Source organism: Ruditapes philippinarum, unplaced genomic scaffold (genome assembly GCF_026571515.1).
Source record: "Ruditapes philippinarum isolate M1 unplaced genomic scaffold, ASM2657151v2 ctg8899_1_1_1_1, whole genome shotgun sequence".
In the NCBI taxonomy this organism is placed as follows: domain Eukaryota; kingdom Metazoa; phylum Mollusca; class Bivalvia; order Venerida; family Veneridae; genus Ruditapes; species Ruditapes philippinarum.
In genome coordinates this window covers 43,610-58,642 of record NW_026864784.1, presented here as the reverse complement: position 1 = coordinate 58,642, position 15,033 = coordinate 43,610, and the positions used below count along the sequence as shown (strand labels likewise).

Here is a 15,033-nt window from a genome sequence, read left to right as displayed (position 1 = left end):
TTTTTATATCGCATCTTTTCTCTTTTTTCATACTTTAAAAATTTTAAAGTTTTTAAGAAGGGAATCGCATTTTCCTATATGGTCTTTTTTTTCCAAATAAAAATCAAAATAACGCAAACCCAAAAACCCCTAAAATTTCTTTAACACTTTTAAAATATAAAGGGCTGGTCGGCGTAAAAGTTTTCTTGAAAAAATTGGGAAAATTTTTCAAAACCAACACATAAATAAAAATTCAGGATAACTCTTTTCCCAATTTCTGGGGTCACTGTTTTACTCTATTATAAAGATCGGGAAAAAATGCGTTTAAAAATTTTTTTTCATTCTCTAACCCCTGGGGGATAAACAAAATTTAAAAAAGAAACAAATACGGGGCGCTACGAAATTTTTAATTTAAAAAATTTTCCCTCGTCTACTTACGAATAATAAAGAAAAAAAAAATATTTTAAAAGGGAACTTTTTAAACAAATTGAAATCAAAATTTTAACTTTTAAACTAGTACAAACATAAAACCCAAGTTTTTTGGAAATTATAAAAAAGGGCAAAACTGTTAATTCTGCCCCTAATTTCTTTACAAAGGGGTTCAATTTTTTTTAAAAATTTTTTGGGTATGCCCAAAATTTCAGGGGTTTTTTTGGATCCTTATATTAAACAACTTTATTCCCCGATAAACACTCAACTTTAAAATAACCTTTCCCATTTTCTAAAAATTTAAAAACATTCATATCAAATTTTATTTAATAAAAAAAATTGGGCCCAGAGGGGAAACCCCTTCCGAATTTTTAAAAACTTTACATCGGGATAAATAGCGGCCTTTTCTGAAATCCCACAAATTTACAAAATATCAAACGGGGAAATTCCAATTCTTGGGGAAAAATAGCAAAATTACACCAATTAAATCGGGCCAAAAAATCCGGGTAATTACCCGGGGCAATCATTAAAAAACATTTTTAAAAAATTTTTACAATTAAAAATAAAAATTTTTACGTTTGGGGGCCAAAAAAATAAAAAGAAAAATCGTTTAATCTCAGGCAGGTTTTAGGCATTTACTGGGCCCTATCGAAATTTTTTTCTACAACATTTCAAAAAATTCTTTCTAAAAAGGTGCCGTTTTTACCCATTTTATTTCCGTAAAATTTAATATAATCTTTTCAAAACCTTCCCCCATTTGGAAAAAAAGGGGCTTTTAAAAAATTTTCTCGATTTTTAAAATAAAATTTTTTTCACTCTCCATGTTTTAAAAAAAACTATTTTTAACAATTTTAAGATTACTAAATTATTCCCTTAACTTTGGTACAAGCAAGGGGGGTGAAAGACAATTCGAAAATTTTTAACATTTTTAAAACGATTATTTTCCCTTTTAAGGGGAGGAAAGTGGCAAAAGGCTTTTTCTTTAAAAAGATTTTCCTATATTTTTGTTTAAGTTTGAATGATTTCCCAAATGTCAAAAATGCTAAAAATTTACAACAAAAACTTAATGAAAATTATAAATTTTTTAAACACGGGCATAAAATTAATTTTAAAAAAAACAAGAAAATTTGAATTTCAAAATATCCTTAATTTATGAATTTTGTTTTTTCCGGTCAGCCTGAAAATAAAAAACTGCTTTTATAAATATAGGGTTGGGTTTTCATCCAAAACTATATGAATGTACTCATGAAAAATTTCGCAACTCAAAGAGAAATTTTTTGTATCAAAGTTTTTAAAAAACCTTTTGGTAATTTCCCAAAAAGGAACATTTTAAAATTTTTGATACAATGATCAAACCTATCTTTTTAGGATCACAATCTGGGTATAAATTTTAGTCCAACATAGAATCTTTTCTAATATGTTTTTTAAAGGGGTTTTTTAAATTTTCGAAAAAAACAAACAAAAAGCATTTTTGGGAATTTTTAGACCCCCATTTTGTTTTTTATTTATTATCCCAAAGGCCTTCCTTGGGTTAAACTTATTTTTTCCCCCCATACCTTCCCCCAAAAACAATTTTTTTAATTTAAAAAACCTAGATAAACTAAAGAATTTGTTGGGCAGCAAAATACGAATATTTTATACAGTTAGGGTTTTGGGTTACATTTGTTTTCTAAAGAAATAGGAATTGAATTTTTTTTAGCTTTTTTAAACAACGCAAAAATTTTTATACTCAAAATTGGCATGTTAATTTTAAACAATCCAGTAGATGCACCTTTATTTTTTTAAAAGTTTATTAAAGGGTAGGAAGGGTATTTTCTTTTTAAAAATTTCCCTTTTAAAACTTTAAGAAAGCAATGTTTAAATTTTCATGTTCAAATCAAAAACAATTTTAAATCGGGGGGAAAAAAATTCCCCTTTTTTCAAAAACCCGCTTTTCAACTTTTTTTTGGAAAATCTTTTAAAATTTATCATATTGATTTGGAATATCATGCTTTTTTCTTTTAAAAAATATTAAAAAAATTTAAAAAACCATTACAAAACTGAAACCCCGGGGAAATAATACATAACTTTTATAATTTATTTCTCAAAAAAAAAAAATTTTAAAATCAAAAAAAATTTACTTATATTTACCACCTCATATACCCATAGCCATAGATTAAATTAATGGGGCCCAAAATTTGAAAAGACAAAACCTTTTAAATTTTAAAATAATTTTTGTTTTGACATTATTTCCCTCCCCTTTTTTTACTGAATAAATTTTTTTTACTTACTTAAGTTTTGAAAAAATCGGGGTAAAATTTTTTCATTAAAAACTTTTAAAAGGGGTTTCACTTCGGGACAATTTTTAACTTTTTAACCCCTTTTTAAAATTTACCTTTTCTTTGGATTTTTGAATTTTTTTTTTTAAACAATAAAATTTGACGATCTTTTCCCAAATCAAAAAAAAATTTTTTAGGTTTCAAATGAAATTTGAGGCTCGTATGGGAACAATTTCACATTTTAACCCATCATTTTAACGCTAAATTTCAATTATTTTTTCTTTTTTAAAAATTTTAAAATACTTCAAATTTTTATGTATCTATACATTCCTTTCCAAAAAAAACAAACCACATTTCAATACTTTTCATTTTAACCAAAAAATTTTAAAAAACAATCGTCATTACATTATTTAAATAAAAAAAAAATTTTAAAATTTAAAAATTTTCCCCAAAGAAAATAAAAATAAAACCCCATTATTTTTAAACAAGTATAAAAAAAATTTATAGAAGAACCCAACAAAGTTTTATAAAAATCTATTGGGATTTTTAATTTTTGCAAACACAATACATATGCAAAATTTAAACGTAAAATCAAATTTCAATTTGTTCTAGTACGTAACAATAAAAACGAGGCTTTCAACCAAATCTTTCCTCCAGCATTATGTGACTTCAAAAACTTATAAACCCTTTAAAATTTTCAACTAAGAGGCCCTTTTTCAATATTGGCTCTTTTTAAAAGCGCCGACTTAAAAAAGGGTTTCCCCCAACTTAGAGCAGCTTTTACCAGGGGTTCCCATTTAAAATAAATGTCTAACGAATCATATTTTTCAAGGCATTTAAGAAAAGAAAAATGCTTTTTCGCCCTTGATAATCACTCACTTTAAACCTTTTTTATAACCTATCATTTTCAACCTCGCTCATTTTAAATTTCATTAGTTTAACCTTTTTAATAGATTAACATTAAATAAATTTTTCTGCCCCAGGGTTTTAATGGCATGAACACGGGTTGGGGATTATGATGCTTTGAAACCACAAGGCATGGGTCGAGGGGGGTTTTTCGCATAAAACTTTAAAAAAATTTAGAAAATTTCTTGAAATACATGAAAAACGATATGAGAACGAATAGATTTTTGGGTTTTAACTCTATCAAATGGGGATTTTAAAAAGTCGACTTTATTTTTTAATAACCCCCCGATAAAATTTTTTTTTTTAAGACACGTTTTCAAATCATGGTAAAGGTAAAATTAATGATAAACTACATTTGGAAGGGAAAAAATTGGCTATATGAAACCATTCTTTTAAAAAATTTTTCTAAATATTTTCAAGCATAATGCTTTCTTTTTAAAACATAAATTTTCTTTTTTAAAAATGTAGAAAAATGGGATAAATTTAAAGTAGAGTTTTACATATTTACAAACTTTTTTGGCTAATCCCCAAATTTTTTTTGCAAATTTCCAACCGAAAAAAGGGGCCAGGACTTTTGATTATCCAAAAATGAACACGACCCCACGGGCAGACCCCAAATCCCCTAAAAAACATTTAAATTTTTAAAAAACCCCATAATTTTTGTTTTTTCAAAAAACCCAAATTAGATTTTAAAATGATTTTTAAATTTTAAACCCCATAGTTAAAATTTACAAAATGCCGATTTTTAAATTTATTTCAACAAATAATAAAAAATTTGAAAATTTTAAACTAATTAGATAAAATGGTAAAATTTTTTCATTTCAAAACAAACTAAAAATTTTGTATCCAAAAACAAATATTAATTAAATCACTCACTTACTTTAAAACAAAAAACCCCAAATAATATATTTTATAAAAAGGGAAGTCCACGATTGAAAAATTTTACGATGGATGAAAATTTAAAAAGGAAAACTTTCTTTACTATTTATGATTTTTAAACTACTCTTAAGTTTTTTTTATTAAACAATTCACACCGGAAATTTGTGTCTTAATTAAAACTACAGATTTGAAACAAAATTGAAAAAATTTAACACCTCGAAAAAACCCATAAAAATAGCATTCCAAATGGGAAGAAAACATTTTTTGTTTCAAAATTTTAAAAAAAACAAAATTTTGGACCTTTTTTTAATAAAAAAAAAAAATTAAAAAGTTAAAAAAAAGAAGTAATTTAAAAACATAAAAATAGAAATACTTAAAAATTCATACTTTTAAATAAAAACTATAATATAATACCATCAGAAAAGGGAAATTTTTTTAAAAAAAAGTCTCAATAAAACAGGGAAATGGCTTGGGGCATTTTTTCGCAAAAATTTTCAAAATTTAAAGTTTTTAAATCAAAAAAAGCAAAAAACTTGTAAAAATACCGTGAAACAAAAATAATAATTTAAATGAAAATTTACCCAAAAAACTTTGGGTTTACCAAGCGACCAAAATGATGAATACAAAAATTTTTGGGTAACTTTCTTATCCAAACTTTTTTTTTAAAAACATTTCATTAATTTAAAATTTTAATTTGAATTTTTAATTTTTTACAAAAATTTTTTGGGATTTTTTAAAAACGAAAAAAACATTTTTTATATTTTAAAGAAGTTTTAATTTAATTTTAATTTTTTCATTTTTAAATTTTTCCGCGTTCATATATTTTTAACATACTAAAACATTATATAAAATATATCAAGTGTTTAAATCTTTAAAATTTAAAAAAAAAAAAGTGTTTCACTTTTTAAAAAAGGGCATGTTTACAACATTCCATCACTTTTTACCAAACACATTTAAATTTTGGGGGAAAAACCCATTTAGTCTAATGACAAATAAAACTTTTAAATTTACAATTTGTTTTTTAGAACAACCAAATCCTGTATTTTTTTACGTAACAATAATATATACATATAAAGCATATATTTAACATTTCTATATCTTTAAAATCTTTTGGTAATATCATTTTTTTACCTTTTTTTTGTTTTTCTATCAATTTTGGGGAAATTTTTTCAAAACCCTTATTTTAAAATCAAAAAAAAAATGGGGGATTTGACAAAGGAAAAAATTTTACAAAAAAAGGGGCAGAAGTTTTAAAATTTTAAATAAGGGCCCTTAAGAAAAATAACGGGTTTTTTTTAAAAGCCCTTTTTTAAATAATATGAAAGGGTATATAAGAACAAAAATTTTAAAGGGAAATTTTTTTTCGCATCCCTTTCCCCCGGTTTCCCAACTCTCGACAAAACAGTATAAAAAATTTACTTTTAAACCGCTAATCTTTAAAGCCCCTTTATAAAAGGGAAAAAAGGGGTTTCGAATTTTATAAAAAAAAAAAATGAAAAAGAGATAAAAACCACTCCAAAATGTTATTTTTTTTAAGACGTGACTGTCTCCCTTCTGCAGGGTTATCAATTTCTATTTTTAAAAACCCAAAAAAATGTTTTTTCTGGGAACGGGCAACGGATAGAAAAATAACCTGATTATTACAAATTGAAATTACCCCAATTTCTTCTTTTTTTTTCAAAGGGATGACACCAAAAAACGCAGCACCGTAAACTCCTATCCCCGAAAAACTTATTTTTCATCGGCAACGATAATTTTTTGGCATGATGGGAAATTTTTATATAAAACTTAATAACAATAACTAATGAAAAACTTTACCCCCTTTAACCCAGAAAAACTTTGGGATTTTAAAAGGGGATCAGACAAATAAAAGTTTTACCCAGGAAAAAAAATGTCTTTTAGTTTAGTAGGGGCCATTATAATTTTTATAATTATTTTTTTAAAGAAAAGAGTTTCGGGTTTTTTTATAAAACAAATTTTAATTAAATAAAAATTAAAAAATCCCTTCAACAAACAAAAAAATTTAAATCAAAAAAGAAAATTTGCAAATTTCATCCCTATTTATGAGTCCTTATCTAAAATAACATTTTTTCACGGGTTTATTTTATTGATAAACCTTTTATTTTTTCAGAAATAAAAGGGGCAAAACAGGGTAAAATATAAGTATTTTTTAATGCAGAAAGTTTAAACTTAAAAAAAAATTCTTTCAATTTCTTTTTATTAAGACTTTCTAAATAATCAAAGCAAGATCAACAAGGGAAAGCCTTTCAACGAACCAACCCACGATTTTACAAATAGGAAAACCCCCGGGAAGACCCCAAAAAAACACGGGCTTTTTTTCAGACTCCTTTTATCATATAAGAAATACAAGATCACAAAAACCCAAAATTTTTTCTAATAACTTTTTACTAAAAAATACTATCAGGTCAAATTTCTCAAAGGTTGTGGTATATAAAAAGTGGGTTTTCCCTTCTTTTATTTCTTAAAAAGCTGAAAGAAAAAAACACTTTTCCCCAAAAATTTTTGAAGAAAAAAAAATCATGATAAGTCGGGTCCATTTGTAAAAATCTTATATTAAAAAAAAATTTATCATAACCTCGTGATTTTTATTAAAAGTTTTATAATGGACTTTTTTGGAAAATTTAACAATTAAAACAGGGTTTTAAAAAAATAAAATAGAAAATTTACTAAAATTAAAAATAAAAATAAATGGGGGTTGTAAAAAATAAGTACATAAAACCTTTAAAAGAAAACCCAAAAATGGCAAATTTAAAAGGGTTGCAGCTCTTTGTTTATTTGTCCCAGGGAAGCCAAACAATGTACATTTTAAACCCTTAATTTTAATATTTTTTTATTTAAAAATATTGTTTGTTTGGCGTACAAGTTTCCTTTGGGGATAAATTGGATTCACTTTTTAAGGGAAAAAATTTAAAGATTCCAAAACCGGTGCTAGAATAGACAAGGGTTACTTTTTCCCATTTCCCTCATTACAACTCAAAAAAACCCCGAGCCTCAAATTCAAAATTTTTCCCCTTTTTTAATGTTTTCAAAACACCCTTTTTTAAAACTTATACTGTCATAAAATAAAAGGAAAAACCAGACATTTTTTTTTAAACGAAAAATCCTGTTTTTTTTTCAAAATGATATTTTTAGTATAATGTAAAAATAAATTTATGATGCCAAAATTTAAAATTTTCATTATACTTTCACCCTTTTTCGTGAATGTAAAATAACTATTATTGATGATACCTTGTGTACCAATTTTGTAAACAAAGTATTTGAAAAGGGTAATGGAAATGTTCGCATTTACAGACAGTTATATTCATTTATTCATTACAAACGTAAGGATGTATGTTTTAGATAGATAAAATTCATTAATATTAATTTGAATCATTCGTAAATTAGTGCGCCTGAATTGATATTCACCCCTTCCCCATTTTTCTTTTATTTTTTGGCGTCTTATTACAGTTTCAAAAAAGTTACCCATTGGCCATATCCCTAAGCCAGAATTTTTATTACTATTTCATTTTGGTGAGTATTACACATATAGTATGCATAGAAGTCAAAACAACTCTTTATTAACATTTTGATTTGAAAAACAGGCAACATTTCCCATGGGTGATTATACAATATTCAAGTAGGAATACTAGAACCACCCAACTCAAAAAGTGCAAAGAGAAAAGAAAATAACACATCGATTGATCGATTGTACGGGGCGACATTTTACAACCTCCACATAGCACATGCAACAACGATGTGACAATTATATGAACACCTAAAGCAATAAAATTGAAAATGATGCTCGCCGTTACAAAAGGTTAACACTTCCGAATATAAATGAAAATGTCTTGTTTATTTTTTAATTTGCAGCAAAATTGTGACATTTCATATAATAACCTTGGCAAAGAGCAAATTAAAACAATTGCATACCTTTTGGTGCATTCATTCTTAACTATTACAACTTAATATCACAGTACATCAGACTATATATCTTTAAAATGAAGTTTTTTTCTAATATAACTTTAATGTTCGATCTTTCAAAAACCTTCAAATCAAGATATTTTACGGCTCTCATTTCTTAATCACAAATATTATAATCATAATTTGATAGTATATCTAATACGATTACTTGTTATATTGAATGTTTTCACAAATTGAATTTTGTCAGATGTTTAAGAAAAAATTTCAAGGAATATTGTGATCAATGATTGAATGTGATAAAATGTGACATGCTCTAACTGATAATTTTTTGTATCAACTGACAACGCAGATAAAAGGAAAATCGTTCAGATCCTGTTCATGCATGTTACTACACACTCTCTAGAAAAGCAGTTCAACTTTAATAATTTATTAAATACAATTCATCTCGAAATTCATTACATAAACAGAAACATTTAACAAGATCACATTATAAACAGACAAAATAAAGACATAAAGTGTTTTCTTAAAATGCGAAATACTAGTAGACTTTTGGTTGCTTGTTAAATAGTGCCAAATAATCTACAGTTTATCTTAAACCTTCGTTATCCGCAATGTAAACGGATCGTGATAATATTCTACCGATACTATTGAAATTTGAAAACCTCTAGGAAGAAACGTTCGATTTACATGCATTGTTTACATTTTGATGCGTCAAATACATTGTTGTGACTATTCGTTGTAAGCTAGTCACTGATTGGCTGAAGTGTAGACATGGATTTCCCTTTCTAAAAATAGAAATATCGGTCTGAACAGAGGATAGTGAAAACATATTCGAACGATACGCAGGAGAGTACTTAACTGTCAAATGAGCTAACCAATTCAGTTTTATTTTAAAATTGCATTAGGTTAAATAACATTTAATATCACTTTGTCATCTGGTCTATGTACATATATTTATCAAGAATTATTGTTTTAAACGGCGGAACATCTTATTCCTATCAAAAAATGACACATCATTTATAAAAACAAAATCAGTCTTAACAATTTAGTGTAATGATTTTTGCCTAATATAAATTCCCTTGCGGAACACTTCTGATTTTAACACGACTGTGTTGACATAATGATAAGGAAAAACTACAGTGTACATCTAAATCATACTTTAACAATGTTAAAATTCATACTTTAACTTGGAGGTTAGTGCAGTGAATACAATGTAGTCTATCAGGAAGCCAAACTTTTATTTATCCAAATTTTATTACGTAATAGCTGATTAGGTTCTTAACCTTTTCTAAATATTTTAATCCAAATACGCATACAGTTGCAGAACCTAAATTTATAATATTGTAGCTAACTAAATGATTATCAGTCAAAGAAATGTTGGCATTTCGACACACACTTTCTTATCTATTTGAAGCAAGCAGTGTTTATAAAGATTTTTCATTTTTATCTTATACCCTATAGAAATTGAAATGTCCGTTTTCAAAACCCTAAGTTTAGTTACCCGATTACTCTAAGTTACTCAAAGGGTTAATGTATTTGAAATTGGAATTCGGTTAAAAGTTAGCATGTTAATAAATCATACTCATTTTCTTGTTGACGACAGATCGAAATATTAGAATCAGATTAGTATTTTTTTCTTGAAATTCTTTAATTAAAATGAGTGAATATTATAAATTTGTCGTCTACCATTGCTATTTCTTAAATATATCAATTATAATGATTTTTTTTAGAAAAGTTACAACATACAAAATAAGTCTACCTGTCAACATGTCACAAAAGAGTGATGCCGACATTTCGATATATAAATTCCTATTGTTTAGTACAAAGTTCAGAGAATACAGCTGGTATATTTACAATAATTCTTTACTCAATAGTAAAATGTTTGTTTGAAAATAATTGGATTAGAAATTCATATATAAAGTATCATCAGTAATTATACATTATCAAATTTACGTGTGTATTTCCATTCATGTAATAGGGAACAGCATTCGAAACACCTTTCCGTGACTGTAATTTCTGATTTACCTTACCACTTTCATATTAAATTCCCCTTTTAGTGATTAAATCGTTGGTTACAGGCTACTGTGGATTTTAGCACAAATTGTATTAACATTGTTATTAAATATAAATGTGAAATATTATGCAATATTGTTTTGGGTTCCGAAAACAAAACTAAAGGTTTAGCAAAGATATCCTTTTGCAACATTTTTAAATAGTTTGAAGAATACAAATACGCTGATTCTATCAGATAGCATCCCAAAGTATCGGAATACGAGGATAGAAATTAGTGATTAAATAAACTTACATTACGTTTAAAGGGCAATTTTATACCGGTATACATTTAAATGGCATCTGTGACCAATTTACCAAATAAATGACATCATGTAAAAGCAATATTGTATTCAAACGTGTTTATTTAGAACAATGCATTACAAAATATCAAAATTAAAAAAGTGAAAAACAGAAATCATTTTAACAACACATCTGAAAACTGCATACTTAAATTCCACAAGTTCAAATGATAAAAAGAATATGCGGTTACAGTTGCAATTATTATGGTTTAATGTTTTTAGTGAATTATGACGGAAAAAAAACCTTCTCTCATTTATATTTTATTATCTGTTTGCAATTATAAATCATAATAAATAATTCTAAAGAATATTTTAAGCTTGTATACAATTAAACTATGTTCGTTACCTTCTGGTTCAATAAACCTATTTTCCTGCACTTATATGTATCCTAATACTTTATAACTACTACATTCCAAACAGTTCACGATAACGGCTTTACTCGATATGACTGCTACTATCACTAACATATATATTTAACTGGTATTTCTACGCAGAACACATTCAACGATATTTGAGGCGCTCATTCAAATTTAAAATCAAGATTATATTGGGAAGTCAGTTACGTTTATTACATAACACTTGAATATATAACATAAGTGGAATTGAAAGACTCTTTAATCTTTAATCTTTCACTGTTTCATGTCGTAATAATGTTTGAGTTTGACTGATACAAATTATCATTTACGACTATTATTACAATGTTAACTCTTGTAAATATAATTTGTAACTTATAAATGTAAAGAAATTCAGCTATAAGTTTGTCTGCTTCAAACGAAGGGTAGAAACGTGCTCAATGTTTCTTACTTGAAACAAACATATTCATGAAAATGATTTGAAAATTACAGCAATGGTCTACGTTACAATTTCAGCATTCGTTTCTCATTCAACAGAATAGTTACAAAACTCTTAAAATTGAATTAATAAGAAAAAGGTTATCGGTTTGTCATGTTAAAACATCATCTAGAAATTCACACAAGTTTTCACGTACAAAAAGTTGTTATCAGACTATCAGATGTAAATGGTATCAACGTATTTTCCCCAATATTGTCTTCCTCGATTTGGGATTTCAATGTCAGATTTTTTTCTGAACAGTGTTACCAACCAAACAAATATGTGTGATGAAAAAGAAATCTGAAGACGTGTTTTCTTTCTTTTTATATTGATCGCAGTGTAATATGAGTACTGGTATTATAGTTGAACGTCCGTTAGTATATCAGGCATGTTAAGACCGGTTTGAACAGTTACAACCTGAGATTATTAAATATGTAATGATTTAAACTCCTATTATATGTCAATTACTCATTAAGGAAACAAATTTTATATATATATGTAAATGTATGTGTATATTGTTAATTGTAACATGCATATATATTCTGAGAAATAATGTATGTTTGAACAAAACAGTAGCAATATAAAAGGCACCTAAAAGGGCAGGTTTCCTGTAAATGATCAAATTAATAAGCGAATCGATTTTTTAAAAAAAAACTTACCTAAGTATCAAATGACTTTGCAAGATATACTTTGACCTTGATTTCGCTATGTTAGAGATCAATACCATCTGGCGGTGAATTCTAAAAATACAATCAAACTCATTAACCTATATCACAATCTAACGACCTATCTCTATTTGATTTCCCATGTTGGTGATAGATGCGTTACATTTAAAATTTAAATTTAATAGGTTATAGTAATAATATTTGCATTTTAGATAGATTACATGATGTTACGCTTTAAGAGCAAGCATTTCTTAAAACAATATTTCTATACTGGCATACTATGTTAGTAAATATTAAACATTTGTACCATTATAAAGATATTTTTCATAGTCTGGTAACCTTAAAGAAAATATTTTTGAGATCTTTTTCAAATGTTTTTATCAAAATAGAAATATAAAAGTAAAACATGATTATCATCTAGACGTAATTCTAAACGAGAAGATCAAATTCATTGTTTACTCTAGTTCTTGGCTTACGTCTGAGATTGTCTTGATAAATATTAGTATATATCTGATTATTAGTTATGAATATATTGTTATGTATATTCCAGACAATTTTTTTAATAGAACTATCCTTATAAAAGACGATAAATACATTTTATATAAATTAGACAAGCTAGCAAATTGCATTACTAGTATCTGCTCGAATACTGACCAAGATTCTAAGTTTGATATTTTGAAAAATAATGTAACAAAATAAAAATGCTGTCTGCGCATAGACATTTTCAAAACATGTACATTAAGTATGTGGTTAAACACAGGTACAGCCGTGTAAACATCGTGTCAATAAGGATCGATTATATCCATAAATGATTTGATTACATAATGTAAGGATCGATTATGTCCATAAATGATTAGATTACATACGTTGAAAACTCTTTCAGAACTTAATAACATTTATTTTTTATATTGTTTGATTATTTTGTAAATTTTAAAAATACCTTGTTGAACAGTATTTTCCGACATTATGTAACTTTTCTTATCATCAAACAACTATTACATTTATGTACTTCCCATTGTCTAAGGTAAAACCAAGTCCCAATATGACGATGAAATGAATGAAATGAAAATAAATTCAAGTGTAACGAATACTTTAAGCAGTACTTGCAGATAAATAACTTGTTTTTTTCATCAAGAAGTATATCGCATCGATACAAAATCGTGCATTTAATTTTCACTTTGACAAACAAAATTCATGTTATGCTATTTATTCGAATTTAATGTATTATCCATTATTTGTTTCTATTTTTGACACTTTGATACTCTCCGTTTTCCATGTTTTGTGATAAATGTTCACTCCGCTCTTGTCTTATCACTATCAACAAATATACCCACTGCCTGTTATCTTTTAAGTAAAATGATTTAAGTAAATATTTGTTGATCATATATTAAAAATAGCGAAACATAAATTTCAATTGTTTTGATGTTTTATGAAAACAAGAAATACATGTCATTTGTGTACCTTTAGCTCAGTCATGTATTTGGTTAAAGCTTAAACCAAGGCAAACAAAGACAACATTTTTTAACAATGCACATACGAGTGTATATCATATATTACTTAATTTACGATGTACAGAAAATATTTAAATTACAACGACGTTAGTATAATGTTTTTGCTGCTTTTTTATTTGTTTGGTTTAACGGCGCCCCAGCCCAGCCTATGGCATGTGGCGCGGAAACAGGAATGATGATTTTGGCTTATCTCGGGTGTTTTAAACTTAAAGAACCCATTTAGTCGCTTCTTACGATTACGCAGGATGAAACGGTGGCTGCCATTCTACTGCCTCAATCCCTTAAGGCAACCTCTCTACCACAAGGGGTCAGTCATAAGGTACCGGTACGCTATCTTATAAAAGAAATTAAAAGCCCATTTTACCCCAGAATTGCTACCATTTTTATTTTTCAAACATTTTTTGTATTTTGTTACAGTTTCCAAAATTGCATATTTGCCATATACATATGCTATAATTTGTTGATTTTGTTATATGGGCAATTTGTATAATTATGATGAATTAGTACTTTATATGGAAGTCAAAATACTACTACATCACTGGATGTTCAGCGCTACTTGTATGTGTAAGACATTCTACAAATATAACTTAATATGGATTTCGGTGGCTGTAAGAGTTTATGTGCCTGATAATTTATTTGACATGATCTTACATAACTACAAGTATCAATACCAAGGTAACTTAAACACAAAGACATGACATCGTAGCAAACTTTCTAGTTGTGATAATTTAGAGATTGAAATGAATAATACTTATGGTCAGAGAAGCCTTTAAATTACATATATGATATTACACCCTGATAAACAAATTACAGTACAGTTGTGTCTAGTACAATATTGGAATTTGTCATGATTATTTAAAACAATGACGGAATTAAAACCCATTTATGTTTTATAATTTATATGAACTACGTTTAATCAAGACTGATGATTATACTATTTTTGTGGAAAATATCATTTTTCTTAGAAATACACAACAACAACCTAATATGTCCATTGCTAGATCACTATTCTGACCCTTTTATTTGATTAATAGAAGATTGAATCACAAAAATTGACATTAGCTCGTTTGTTCACAATTATGTTGTGGTGAAATTCTTATTGTATCCACTAATCTGATGATAAGAGTTAAACAGGCTATGGTCATGTGTATTATTACATGTTTTTCTATACAAAAATATGAAGTAAAGTAGTTTAATTCATTGTCAAATCTTTTCACAATAAAGGTGAACGCATATGATTATTCTTATCCTAAAGAACAAACTTAAAAACAGTGGACATTTTAAATAACCTACACATAACAAC

The 15,033-nt window shown here is 26.8% G+C and overlaps 1 long non-coding RNA gene across 1 annotated transcript in view; it reads right to left on the bottom strand.

Annotated features, from left to right (window-relative positions):
• LOC132726778 (uncharacterized) overlaps positions 1 to 13,653 on the bottom strand; it is a 64,497-nt gene extending 50,844 nt beyond the window's left edge. Inside the window, exons 1-2 of the long non-coding RNA XR_009625251.1 lie at positions 13,160 to 13,653; positions 12,214 to 12,294 (exon numbers count right to left, since the gene is read on the bottom strand). This is a non-coding gene — a long non-coding RNA (uncharacterized LOC132726778). The remainder of the gene's footprint in view (positions 1 to 12,213; positions 12,295 to 13,159) is intronic.
• Positions 13,654 to 15,033: the final 1,380 nt, after the last annotated feature.